This window comes from Pristis pectinata, chromosome 3 (assembly GCF_009764475.1).
Source record: "Pristis pectinata isolate sPriPec2 chromosome 3, sPriPec2.1.pri, whole genome shotgun sequence".
Lineage (NCBI taxonomy): Eukaryota > Metazoa > Chordata > Chondrichthyes > Rhinopristiformes > Pristidae > Pristis > Pristis pectinata.
This window is the reverse complement of record NC_067407.1, coordinates 127,914,686-127,928,395: the sequence shown is the minus strand read 5'-3', so window position 1 is coordinate 127,928,395 and position 13,710 is coordinate 127,914,686. Positions and strand designations below refer to the sequence as shown.

Genomic DNA, 13,710 nt, shown 5'->3' with positions numbered 1-13,710 from the left:
CAGTCCCTCAAGTCCCGGCAACATCCTTGTAAATCTTTTCTGCACTTTTTGCAGTTTAATAACATCTTTTCTATAGCAGGGTGACCAAAACTGAGCAAAATACTCCAAGTGCAGTCTCACCAGCACCCTGTACAGCCACACCATGACCTCCCAACTTTTATACTCAATGCCCTGACTGATGAAGGCCAGGATGCCAAAAGCCTTCTTCACTGCCCTGTCTACCCGTGACTCCACTTTCAGGGAACCATGTACTTGTACTCCAAGATCCCTCTGTTCTGCAACATTCCCCAGGACCCTTCTAGAAATAATCTCAGAGTCCTGTTATTATTTCCTCAGTTTCTTGTTATCACTTCCTTAACAATTGATTCTAACATTTTGCCTGCTACTGATGTTAAGTTCACTGATCTATAGTTCTCAGTTTTCTTAAATTGTGAGGTTACATTTGCTACTACCTAATCTATGGGATTGGTTCTAAATTCTGTGAATTTTTTGCAGATGACAGTCAGTATATCAATTATCTCTATAACCTTTACTTTCAAAATCTAGGGGTGCACTTCCACTGGTCCTGGGGATTTAAAGACCTCAGTCCCATTCATTTTTCCAGTGCTAGTTTCTTACTGATGCTAATTATTTCAGCTCCTCATTCATTCTAGACCTGTTGTTCTCCACAAGTTTGGGAAGTTTTCTTATGTCTTCCTGTATGAATACAGACACAAAATATCTATTTAATTTTCCTGTTTCCTTGCTCCCCAATACAAGAACAATTTTTAATGCCAGACAATAGGAAAATTACAGAGCTTCAGTGATGTATGAAGTCCTTTGGCTGAGAGGAAGGAAACATGTATTATATACTGAGCAAATAGCAGCCAACAAACAATGAGCAGAATCAAATGCTCAATTAAAAAGCAAATCCTCCAGATGCTGGAGATGCTTAGGATGAAGGGTGGATGACCTGAAACGTTACCCTTGTTCCTCTCTCCACAGATGCTGCCTGACCTGCTGAGTGTTTCTCTTTTGATTTCAAATATCTAATGCCCATCTAATGATGGACAACACATTAAGACAGTATGAATATATCATTTGCAACCTCCAGCATGTGGTATTATATACCCAACAAAGGTCCGATAACCTGTCTTGAACATCCAATGCAGCATGTAATTTGTCACTAACGCCAAATATCCAAACATCAAACATCTAGCAAGCAGCAGCAAGCATTCTATAGCCAGCAAGCTGTAAATATTGAACCTGTGTCAAATACCTAAAACAGCAATTTGGGTAATCAATACAGCAACAAAAATATCCAGTTTACAGAATAACCATTTTCTGACACTTCCTCCAAGCTCACCAGCATATAGTGTAGGAGACAGACACTGTGACAAACATTTGGCCAATATCTGAATGCCAATGCTAGGTACTGAAGTAATAATCACAATAAGCATTTCCAAACACTTGGCAGGCAAATCAAAGGACGATATTAAATGCATGAAGTACAGGGGAACAGCTTCAAAGAAGGTGAACTTGATCAGCTGATGCATTTACAAAAAATTTTTCCACAAGGTGAGCAGAGTGAAGCTGCAAACTGCAAGAGGTTGAAGATAGCTGAATTCCGTACCACTAATATTGTTGTGAAGGAAAGTAGCAATGCATAAATAACCAAATGAAAGGAAAGGAATGGAAGATTAAGGATAACATATGAAGCTGACAAAGGCCACAGGCACCAAGGAGAACAAGGCTATAGCTGGAAGGACAAGGACTTCAAAATCTACATTTTCAGTGAAGAATCCGGTGTAGGTGAGCAGTATTGGGCAGTCTTTAGCCTTGGGTCTTTCCTATGATCTTATTCGACCAGCCTTTAACACCCAGTGAAGAAAACCTAATACTCAGTGATCAACAAGCAGAACCCTACACTCCATAAGCAGAATTAAATCCCCAATACAAAGACACCAACACTCAATAATCTATATCAAATACTCCATGAAGCATCCAACATACAATGTTCAACTCTAAACAAGCAACATTAAAGAAACAAAGAACTGCCGATGCTGGAGTTCTAGATGAAAAACAAGATGCTCCAGAACAAGGAACTTCAGTATCTTGTTGTTTTTTTCAAGCAACACTAAATACCCAGTGCTTACACTCGTGTACAGTCTAGAAACCCCAAACCCAAACTCTGTGGAATCCAGTTTTCTATTGCATGAGATTCACGGAATAAGATGAGACTTAAGCAGGAAAGGAAAAATTAATAACTCAAACTTTCCACGTTAGCCACATGATGAGCCACAAATCAATCTCTAAATGCAAAACAGCCTTCAGGAAGCCTGAACGAAGTACATACAAGCTGAGAGGTTCAGGAAGAGCACACTACAGGCAACCCCAGCATTACGGAGAAGTTGCACTCCAAGAGGACAGGCCGTAACGTGAATTTCCATAATGCGAAGCCGCATCATCTGCGCATGCGTCAAGAAACAAGTTGAAAAAGAATAATTTTGTGTTGATTTATTTACATTTTTCACAAAACTTCCATGCGAGCGATTTTATTCCATATCTCATATTTTTGGGTAGGAATTTGTAGATTCAGTAAGGGAAAATTTCCGTAACCCAAACATCTTTAACGCGGGGTTCGGCTGAACTGCAAAACCAATCAACTTCATCCACAACATCTGTGCATTACATCAGAAGATTAACTCCATCTGTATGATCCATTTTCTATTGTGTTATTTAAAAGAAGACACAGAATTCCTCATCCTGACAGAACATTAACTTAACCTGCAAGCAGCGCTAACATCTGATCATCTGATGGATGAGCCCAGCCTCATACATGTAACCCAATAAACAGAGCCAACATACCATCTGCCTGCTTGGCAGTTTAAATTTACGATATTCTTTGCTGCTTGGTTTAGCTCTTCAGAATGTAGTTTTCCCATTATGATTATAGTAAAGAATTGGAAGGGATATACACATCCTGGATAACTATCTTTGTTACTTGTTCTGATATTACAGTGTTAGGAAATTAGTCAACACTGAGTTCCAAAGTCCTTTCATTGACAATCCCTAGGAACCTTCCAGCTTCATTGTTCGTCTTTGCACCAGGAACATGATCTCCTGAGATTACTCTTCATCCTAAGCACTTTAATTAAAGATTTTATTTTGCATTTATTGAGGATACACATTAAATTTAGGAGCAGGAGTAAGCCACTCAGCCCCTCAAGCTTGCTCCACCTTTTAATAAGATCATGGCTGATCTGACTGTAATCTCAACTCAACAATCCCATCCACCCAGAATAACCTTTCACCCCCTCGCTCATCAAGTTTCTATCTACCTCATCCTTAAAAATATTCAAAGACTCTGTTTCCATCACTGTTTGAGGTAGAGACCTTCAAAGACATAACCATTTGACAGAATAAAATGTATCTCATCTCTGTGTATCTCTTCTCTGTGCAGAGGAGATTTACCAGGATGCTGCCTGGATTGGAGCGCACGTCTTACAAGGACAGGCTGAGTGAGCTAGGGCTTCTCTCTTTGGAGAGAAGGAGGATGAGAGGTGACTTGATAGAGGTGTACAAGATGATAAGAGGCATAGATCGAGTGGACAGTCAGAGACTTTTTTCCCAGGGCGAAAATGGCAAACACAAGGGGGCATCATTTTAAGGTGATTGGAGGAAGGTATAAGGGGGATGTCAGAGGTAAGTATTTTACACAGAGATGCTGGGTGCATGGAACGCACTGCCAGCAGAGGTTGTGGGGGCAGATACATTAGGGACATTTAAGAGACTCTTAGATAGCCACATGAATGATAGAGAAATGGAGGGCTATGTGGGAGGGAAGGGTTAGATAGATCTTAGAGCAGGATAAAATGTCAGCACAACACTGTGGGCGGAAGGGCCTGTACTGTGCTGTAATGTTCTATGTTCTGTCATAAATGGTCAATACCATATTTTTTAAATATGTTCCAGATTCTCCCACAAGTGGAAACATCCTCTCCACACCCTCACTGTCAAGACTTATCAGGATCTTCCAATCAAGTCATCTTTCGCCCTTCTAAAGTCCATTTGATACAAGTCTAGCACATCCAACCTTTCCTCATATAACAACTGCACATTTAAGGTATCAGTCTAGAAACCTTCTCTACACTGCTTCCAACATGTCAATATCCTTCCTTAAATAGGGAGATTGATACTGTACACAGTTCTCCAGACCTGGTCTCCCCAATGCCTGATATTACAACCTCCCTACTTTAGTATTCATTTCTTCTACATGAAGCAGTCACATTCTCTTAGCTTTCCTGATTATATGCTGTACCTACATACTAGCCTTTCACAAATCTTGCACAGGATGCCCAGAGTCCTCTGCCTCTCAGAGCTCTGGAATCCTTTACCATGTAGATAATGGCTTCCCCTTTATTGTCCCTGCTGACATGGATGCTCAGGCTGTCAATCAGGATGTGAAACTGGAGGCATGAATATCTACATCCATGCAGTGCTTGACACGGCTGGCGGCACCATTCTCCGACAACATCCCCCCACCATTGCCGATATATGAGACAACTCCCGTCCTGTTCCAGTCATGTCTAAAGGATCACCTTCAATGGTTTCCCTCCCCACTCCTGCACCCCAGAGTGCCACAATGGTGTTTACTCATATACCTTCAACAACCTTATCAAAAGACACCTCATAAGTTTCCATTTCACTCATGACACCTTCCCTGCCCCAACACCACATTTATCATTCCACCTACTCCCTGCAATCCGTCAGATATAATTCTGGATGAGACAGAATTTCTTCCAACTTAAAATGGGGAAAACCAAAGCCATTGCCTTCAGTTTGTCCTTAGCCTCCACCCATTCCTTCCCTTGCTGATTCTCTGAGGCTGAAGTGCCTTGGTATCATGTTTGATGCTGAGATGAAGCTATCTTCAATATCACAAAGACCTGCCTATTTCCACCCCATAACATCCCTGACTCTGCTTCAGCCTCAGCTCAGGTGCTCTTGAAACCCTCACCCATGCCCTATCACCACTGACCTTTACCATTCTAATTCACCCCAGCTGACCTACCACATCCCACCCTCCAAAGAATCTAAAACTCCTCCACCAATGTGCTATCATATCCTTCTTCACCTGTGTTCACTGACCAACACGGGCTATTGGTTAAGTAACAACTCAGTTTTAAAATTCTCATCTTTGTTTCCAAATTGCTTCTCCACTTCTCAGCTTTAATCCTGGTTTCCTGAGCATCCCCAATTGATATTACTCTTCTGTTGGCAATTGACACTTCCAGCTTCCCAAATCCCAACCCTGGAATTCCCTCCTTAAACCTTCCTTTCCTCTCTACCTCTTCTCCTCTCTTCCCTTCTTTATCATCTCCCTTAGCAACCAAATCTTTAATCATGCTTTATCATTATCCCCTTCCATGGCTTATTGTGAATTTGTTCTTTGACGCTGTTCCTGTGATGTGTTTAATGTCATTTTAGTGCGTGAAGGGTGCTATGGAAATCCAGGGTGTTGTTGTTGTGTAACTAAGTTGACTGTTACATTCCAAAACTGATCCCTCAACAAATCAGCCATTGCTTTCAATTTAGCATTTAAAGTGATCCTCAAACTCCAAAATAAGGAGCCCCAGGGAGGAATATGATCCATGCCACTGGCACTAAACATGTGGGAGAGTATCAGCTGCTGACTGTAATCACTTCTTCTACATTCAGTTTCAATCAGATCAGCATGTTTGCAACCTGCAGACAACAATCTCATTTGCATTTAGTGTCTATGAGTTAAAAATGAATTCCTCCCTCAAAAGTTTTACAAATAGAGTTTGTAACAACCATTCACTCCCCTAGACTGAAGTTGTGTAAAGTGTGCAGCTACGATGCTGATCATTGTGTTGAGTGAGCAGAAGCAACAATTAATTATCTTGAGTTGATCTTACTGTACACTCCCCCTGATTAAAGTGTTAGTTTTCCCCTGACACCACCCCATTATTTGCGATAAGAGGACTCAGAAGGAGCCCCTCTCCATAACTGAGGGAGTAGATGCACATCAGGACATCCTGTGTGTGAGCTGTATGGAAGTAGAAACAATGAGAAGATCATCTCCCTGCACAGACATGATGTGGGTTTTGGGGTTACTTTGGCCACAGGCCTATCTCTGTAACCTGGGAAATTATTCTTGGCTCACACAGACTCCCTAATAAGTAGATCAGCGGAAATTTCTCTTTAGTAATGATGTTCTTTCAAAATCACTTTCTTACCCCTGCAAACCAGACCTTACTACAGCACAGAGGGAGGCCACTTGAGCCCTCGCATCCAATGCCAACTCTCAGCACAGCTATCCCATCACTCTCATTTCCCCTCCTATTCTGCCTACAACTTACTGTCTCTCAGGTACACCTTGCTTCTTCTTGCCACTTACCTACACTAAAAGATCATTCACAGAAGCTAACTAACCTACTGGCATGTCTCTAAGAGCTGGGAGGAAACTGGAGTGCCTGGTGGAAACCCACACAGTCACAGGGACAACATGTAAACTCCACACAAGACAGCACCCGAGGTCGGGATCGAACCCAGGTCCCAGGAGCTGTGAGGCATCAGCACTAACAGCTGTACTATCTTGCCTGCACAGTCAGTGTATAATCCATTGTTTTGGTGTGATGTTATCTCAGGCAAGGGGATGTGGATGGATTGGTAGGTAAAACGTAAAGAGGAACTTGAATTTAAATGAAGCCCTTCACAGCTTTGGGACATTCTAGGGCTCTTTACAGCCAAGGATGTACGCTTGAAGTGTTGCCCTGCTGTGGGAAGCGCAGCATTTCATATCCAGCTCACTACCACCAGCTAATGGTGCCAGTGAGAATCAAAGGTTATGGCTCCTCCGTAGCCTCATACTGCCACGCTTGAGTGTGCAACTTTACACCGTGAAGATTGCACATCTAGTTGGGAAAAATTACATAATTCAAGTGGACAAATTGTACACTTCACATTCTCTTGACCAGAGAGAATTGGAGAACAAAACAATGTCCCCATCCACACCACATTTTACCAACTACGTTATTCAAATATATCAGACTAACATTTTCCCTGTGCTGGAAGTCCATCAGCTCCTGCCTCCACAAGTAAGTCCAAGAGACGTAACAAAATCAAAGGATGCTCTATAATCTGACAATAATTGCCTTCACCTCACCATGTTTGTGTGGGTGCATGTATGTGTGGGTGTGTGTGCATGTTTGTATACATGTGTGTATGCATGTGTGTGTGTGTGTGTGTGTGATTGTATAAATCTGTGTGTGTGTGTGTGTGTATGTGTTGCCCTCAGTTATACCTGAGGGCAGACTTGTAGTTTGAACACTTCTCAATGTGATAAATAGTAAGAGACCCTCACTCACTCTGCGCACCTCTCCGCCTTTGCTTTTCAACATATCCCCAGAACAGATCACAATACAGCTCAGACTTACTCTGTTCCTCTTTGTTTGCTGGTGATACTTATTTCCAAAGATGCAGTCCAACTTTTCACAGCACAAGTTAGAGCGTGGACCCACCTCCTGTGATTGTAGGCCAGACTGAAGCCCCAGTTCACCATAAAGCCTCTGTCCTGTTTGGTAAGAGATCGATCTGTAGGGTGGCCCACATCCCACAACTCTGCAGAGGGTTCTGTATACCGTTTCCAATTGTGAGCTGTATTGGCTCCAGATTGCTTGGCTTAGTGGCAGTCACACTTCCTCCTATTCTTTCCTAACTTAGTCCTTCCTGCTGAATTCACAGCCTTTTTCCTTTCTCTGGCTATAAATAGGACAGCCACACATTTTTTTTCTTTACATTTTGCCTGGGTTACATAGCAAAGGCAGGAAACGTCTCAGAAGAAAACAGAACAGAGCTTTAGCATTTTCAACGGGACAGGGATATGTTAAATGCAAAATCAAAGCTTTTTCTGTGAGATAAATAAATCTCCTCAGCATCATTTCATATTTCATTGGTCTTGTTTGAAATATACTAAAGTCAGTTGTGTTAATTACTTATACTAAATCCTTAAAATGAGTTTTAAAAAGCTTAGTCTGATATCAGAAAACAATCAATAGAAGCAGGTGCACTCCCTCACCTTGCCTCCTTCTGAGATCACATTCCTTCACCATTTTCCAGCCCGATCCTTGTGTTCTTAAATTCCCTGAACGACCAGAAATCTATTGATCTAGTCCTGACTATATTCAGTGACTGGCCCTCTATGTCTCTCTGATAGATAATACTAAAGCTTCACAATGGCTGATACAGGTAGTACAACTATCTCACAACTCCAGTGATCCAGGTTCAATCCTGACCTCCGATGCTGTTGGTGTGGAGTTTGTACGTTCTCCCTGTGACCGCGTGGGTTTCGCTCAGATGCTCCCGCTTCCTCCCACATCCCAAAGACATACTGGATATTAGGTTAATTGGCTACTGTAGATTAGCTGGTGGGAAATCAGGTGGGCACGTGCGAGAGAATAGGTTGCAGCCAAATAAGTTTGGTGATGGGATTGCTCTGAGAGCTAGCGTAGAGTCAGTGGACTGAATGTCTGAATGGTCAGCTTCTATTCCTTATGAAAGAATATAATTCACCACCCTCTGACAAACGAAACTTTTCCTCACCCCTGTCCTGAACAGCTCCTGAAACACTGCCCCCTAGTCTAGATTCACCACCTGATGAAACAGCTTCTCAGCATCCTCCCTGCCAGTCTCTCTGATTCAATAAGATCACCGCTCACTCTCCTCAGCTTCTTCAATCTCTTATCCCAGTAGAAGCCCTGCTGTAGCAGCTCCTAGGGCAAGGGTCACCTCACAGCAGCCTCTGAGGTTAATTCATTGCCAATACAAACTTGATGTTACTCCATCCTTGATGACAGTTATAGTCAGTGGTCTAGTATTTCAGGTTTTGAGTATGGTCAAGTAACGTTGCTGTCCGATGTGATAATGAAAAGGAGCATTTGGGATGGTGTTGACAAGCTTGAGACTGAGCATCAGAAGTACACAGAAACCGTGCGTCACCGGTGAAAGGAGCACAGCATCTCACAAACTACTCACCCACTGCCCCGTCAGACACTTCGCGCCCATTGTCAACATAGAGGGACGAAACAATGAGCCAAACAAGTAGCCTGGGATTTGTTTAGCAAATCAATTGAATAGATTTCCAACAGGCAATTTTCACCTCAGGGGCTTTTGAGCTGGCCTTTTTATTGGTTGAGATAATTTTGTGAGGATCTTTTCCAAATTAACAGCTCTGCAGACACTAGAGACTGCAGGCACTAGAGTCTGAGTAAAAAACAAACTGCTGGATGAACTCACCAGGTCAGGCAGCAAGTTTGAGGGGGAAAAGGAACGGTTGACATTTCGCGTCCACACTGCATCAGACAACTCTGAAAGCTAGCAAATGATGAGACTGTTGCTTGGCTCTGCAGATATGAATTTACTAAATATTACACCGTGTCTGGGGGGGGGGGGGTCACACATAAGCCAGACTGAGTTAGAATGGCTGATTTCCAGTCCTGAGTGTCATTCATGGATCTGACAGCTTTGAAGGTTTTTCATATGAATCTGAAGCTAGTCCAGATTTGACTGCATTGGGACTGAAACCCAGAGCCCTCAACATGAAGAGTACCAGCCCAACACACATCTGAAGTCTAGGCAGTAAGCTGAACATCTCATCACCTCTGCAAGCCTACCCTTGTCAGTCTTGGAATCTTGATATTTTTATTGCATTTACGGAGTGCGGAAGTCACAGATGAGACCAGTAATTATTTGCCCATCCCTAATTGCCCCTGTGAAGGTGGTGGTGAAGCACCCTCTAGAACCTTCCCTGGCAATTTAGTAGCACAATCGGTCAGTTAATAGTCAAACAAGTTGCTTTGAGTCTGGTGTCACATACAGACCAGACCAGTAAGATGGAACATTTCCTCACCTGGAGGGCAGGTGGGTTTTTAAACAACATCCATTAGTCCTGTGGTCATATTTTTAAAAGTATTAATTTAAATTTAAGTGCCCTAAGCAGGCTTTGAAGTCACATTGTAGGATTGTTAGTCTCATTCGTCTGACGATTTAACTACTGCTTCACCAGCAGGAAGTGAAACAACCAGGCGCAGTCTTGCAGGGATTCCCCAGACTGACCCCAGTGTATCACATCTTTGATCCTGAGTATTCAGCCCAGGCAGTGGATCCGAGAGTTCATGTACTAACGGGGTTTCCAGATCTTCAGCTTGGAGGCAAAGGAAAAGCAAGGTCTTGTATTCAAATTATTTTACTTTAGTTTAATGTCTTCAATTATTTTCTGTGTTTGTACATCTTAATTATCTATATTATCTTCAATAATGTGTTATTTGTGTATTCAGCTAGCCAGGGAGAAGAGCAAGCAGCTTCCTTTTAGGTTAATGCCTCCTACCCCTGGAGGGAGAAGGAGGAGCAGGTGGCAGACAGGCTCGGCGAACTCAGCCACCCATTGGTTGTATTGGCAGGTCCACCTCCGTAACCTCCTGCTCATCCAGACCTCAGAAGAAGGACCAGGGAAGTCATCGTTTACTCCGTTCCACTGGAGTTTTCGTGAGTCTTCCACCAAACTGGGAAGAAGCCTGCAAGGTCAAACTTGTTCCATCAAGGGACCTCTGGTAAGGAGCTGTCGGCTCTTTTTTTAAAAGTAAAAATCATTCTTCGTTTGTCTAGCACGGTCTGAGTTCAACAATTTGGTTCTTGAACTATCCGGCAAAACCCTAATCACTACAGTTTAGCAACACTATGACCACTTTGGCCAGTTTGCACTAGAATGGACTTTGTCTTTTTCTGTTCTAATTGTGTTTCCTTGCAAAAATCATGAATAATTTATGTTAATTTATTTTTTTCTTGTGAATGATGCTTATTTGATGCTATGTGCCTGTGATGTGGCCGCAAGTAAGTTTTTCATTGCACCTGTTCATACATGTACTTCTGTATATGACAATGAACTCAGCTTTGACTTTGACTTTGATTTATTTCTCATCACTTGCTTCCCTAACCTGGTGGGGAGCCATCTTCCTCAACTGCCATAATCCAGGTAGTCCCCATTGTCTGAGTTCAGGACTTTATTTTTATCTATTTGTTCATCAGATATAGATCTCTCTGGAGAGTCCAGCAGTTAGTTGGGGCTGGAGTCACACATAGACAAGACTGGATAGGGAGTGGTAACTTTCCTTAAATGGTGGGCTTCAGACCCTGGTGAGACCAGCAACAATGAAGCTCGAAGTCAGGGTCCTGTTGACTTGAAGGGATTCTTGGAAGCAGGGTCATTGCCATATGCCCTCTACCCTTGACCTTAGTGGTGGCATAGTTATAGAGTCATATACCATAGAAACAGGCCCTCTAGTCATTGAGTCTACGCAGATTATCAAATGCCCATTTACAACAGCTCATTTTATTCTCCTCATTTCCCATCAACTGTTGGTATTGGTATTGGTTTATTATTGTCACTTGTACCAAGGTACAGTGAAAAACTTGTCTTGCATACCGTTCATACAGATCAATTCATTACACAATGCATTGAGGTAGTGCAGGGTAAAAATAATAACAGAATACATAGTGAAGTGTCACAGCTACAGGGAAGTGCATTGCAGGTAGACAATAAGGTGCAAGGTCACAACAAGGTAGATTGTGAGGTCAAGAGTCCATCTCATCGTATAAGGGAACCATTCAATAGTCTTTTAACAGTGGGATAGAAGCTGTCCTTGAACCTGGTGGTATGTGCCCTCAGGCTCCTGTATCTTCTGCCTAATGGGAGAGGGGAGAAGAGAGAATGACCTGGGTGGATGGGGTCTTTGATTATGCTGGCTGCTGGCTTTGCCCCCTGGCCATTGAATCACCTGCTGGTAGGAACAGCTTCCTTCTATTACCCCAATCTATCCATGGTGGAGCATTTATAGTTAGGATGGAGGTTGGAACTGGAGGAACACATGGGGGTTTATAAGACTGGAAAAGATTACCCAGTTAAAGAATGGCAAGACTGTGAAAGGATTTGAAAATAAGGATGAAAATATTTAAAATCGAGACATTACTGGGTGATGGTGCGAGTTGGAACACAGGCAGTGGAAATTTGGATAATCATCCCAGGGTAACCTTAGTGGCAGCGAGAGGCAGTGAGAGGTATAGACAGAGTCCTTGGAGGGCAGGCTGGTTTCCGTGATGTGCTGTGCTATGTCCACAACTCTGCAGTTTCTTGCGGTCCTGGGCAGAGCAGTTGCCATATCAAGCCGTGATGCATCCAGTTAGGATGCTTTCTATGGTGCATCAATAAAACTGCTCGAGATTCTACCACCCAGCTATACATTAGGGGCATTTTCTTGGCCAATTAACCTGCCAACCCGCATATCTTTGGGATTTGGGGAGAAACTCATACTGTCACAGGGAGAATGTGCAAACTCCACACAAACAGCACCAGAGGTCAGGATCAAACCTGGGTTGCTGGAGCTGTGAGGCAGCAAGTCCACATGCTGTGAGGTGCTGGGCTTACACCTCCTAGTGAGGTTATTCGAAATGAAAACTTTTCTCTTTGGTGAGGAGGATGAGAGGTGACTTGATAGAGGTGTACAAGAGGCATGGATCGAGTGGACAGTCAGAGACTTTTTCCCAAGGCAACAATGGATAACATGAGGGGGCATAATTTTAAGGTGATTGGAGGAAGGTATAAGGGGGATGTCAGGGGTAAGTTTTTTTACACTGAGTGGTGGGTGCGTGGAATACACTGCCGGCAGAGGTTGTGGAGGCAAATACATAAGGAACGTTTAAGAGACTCTTAGATAGACACATGAGTGATAGAGAAATGGAGGAGTATATGGGAGGGAAGGGTTAGATAGATCTTAGAGCAGGATAAAATGTCAGCACAACATTGTGGGCCGAAGGGCCTGTACTGTGCTGTAATGTTCTATGTTCTTAGGCCAGAGCAGGCTCAGAGGATCAGATGGCCCACTCCCTGCTCCATTACCCTTACCCCACGTCACACAGTATCTGCTAGAGAGCAAGCACTGGGGGAAGCAGACAGCCAGAGCACCTACGTAAACTAGTCACAGGAAAATAAATTGCCTGTAGCTTCTTTTGAATCTGGTAGAGATTTATTTTCAGAAAATATATTAATGCAGCAGCACTTGTATGAATAGAGGCAGTGGATGATCAGTAGGCAGAACACACTGTTTGTGGGGTCGGTATGTTGCCCTCCAGATCAGTATAGTTCACATTAATTGCCCTGCTGGCATTTTGAAAGTAATTTACTGCATGAAGAACTTTGAACGGTTCCTTTCTGTTGAGGCCCTGTATACCAAATGGATTACACTTGCTTCAAAATCACCCTCACAGTCTATGTTGTTTATTTCCACAGAAAAATAACTGCATTGCAGCATTCTATTCTGAAGGGGGTGTACAACTCCAATGCAAAATGAATGTCAATATGCCTTATTCTTTAAAGTTCTCACTTCAAGGACTGGTGCATGGGAGCACCGGGGAGTTTAACTTCCACAAGCAACCTTCAGCTTGCCCTAACCTCAACAACAGAGTTACGAGAACCAGGAAACTTGCCACTTACTCTGTTGTGATTCTTGTGTCCCTGGAGCTGTGAGGCAGCAGTACTACCTGCTACATCACTGTGTCGTCCAAGCAGTTTATGTGTTTGGAGACAATTTAGCAATTGGATAAACTTTGATTAGCCTATTGTGTGGCAGAAACCCTTCACCATGTTTAAGAATC

The 13,710-nt window shown here is 43.0% G+C and overlaps 1 protein-coding gene across 5 annotated transcripts in view; it reads right to left on the bottom strand.

The window, feature by feature from the left end:
- Positions 1 to 7,623, bottom strand: part of rasgrp3 (RAS guanyl releasing protein 3 (calcium and DAG-regulated)) — a 98,472-nt gene extending 90,849 nt beyond the window's left edge. For 4 of the 5 annotated variants that reach the window (XR_007956024.1, XM_052012420.1, XM_052012419.1 and 1 more), the window contains exon 1: positions 7,443 to 7,623. The gene's annotated coding sequence lies outside the window, so the exon portion shown is untranslated. Of the gene's footprint in view, positions 1 to 2,847; positions 2,871 to 7,442 lie in introns of those variants that run through there. The other variant, XM_052012422.1, reaches the window with a different exon arrangement.
- Between the last annotated feature and the right edge of the window lie 6,087 nt (positions 7,624 to 13,710).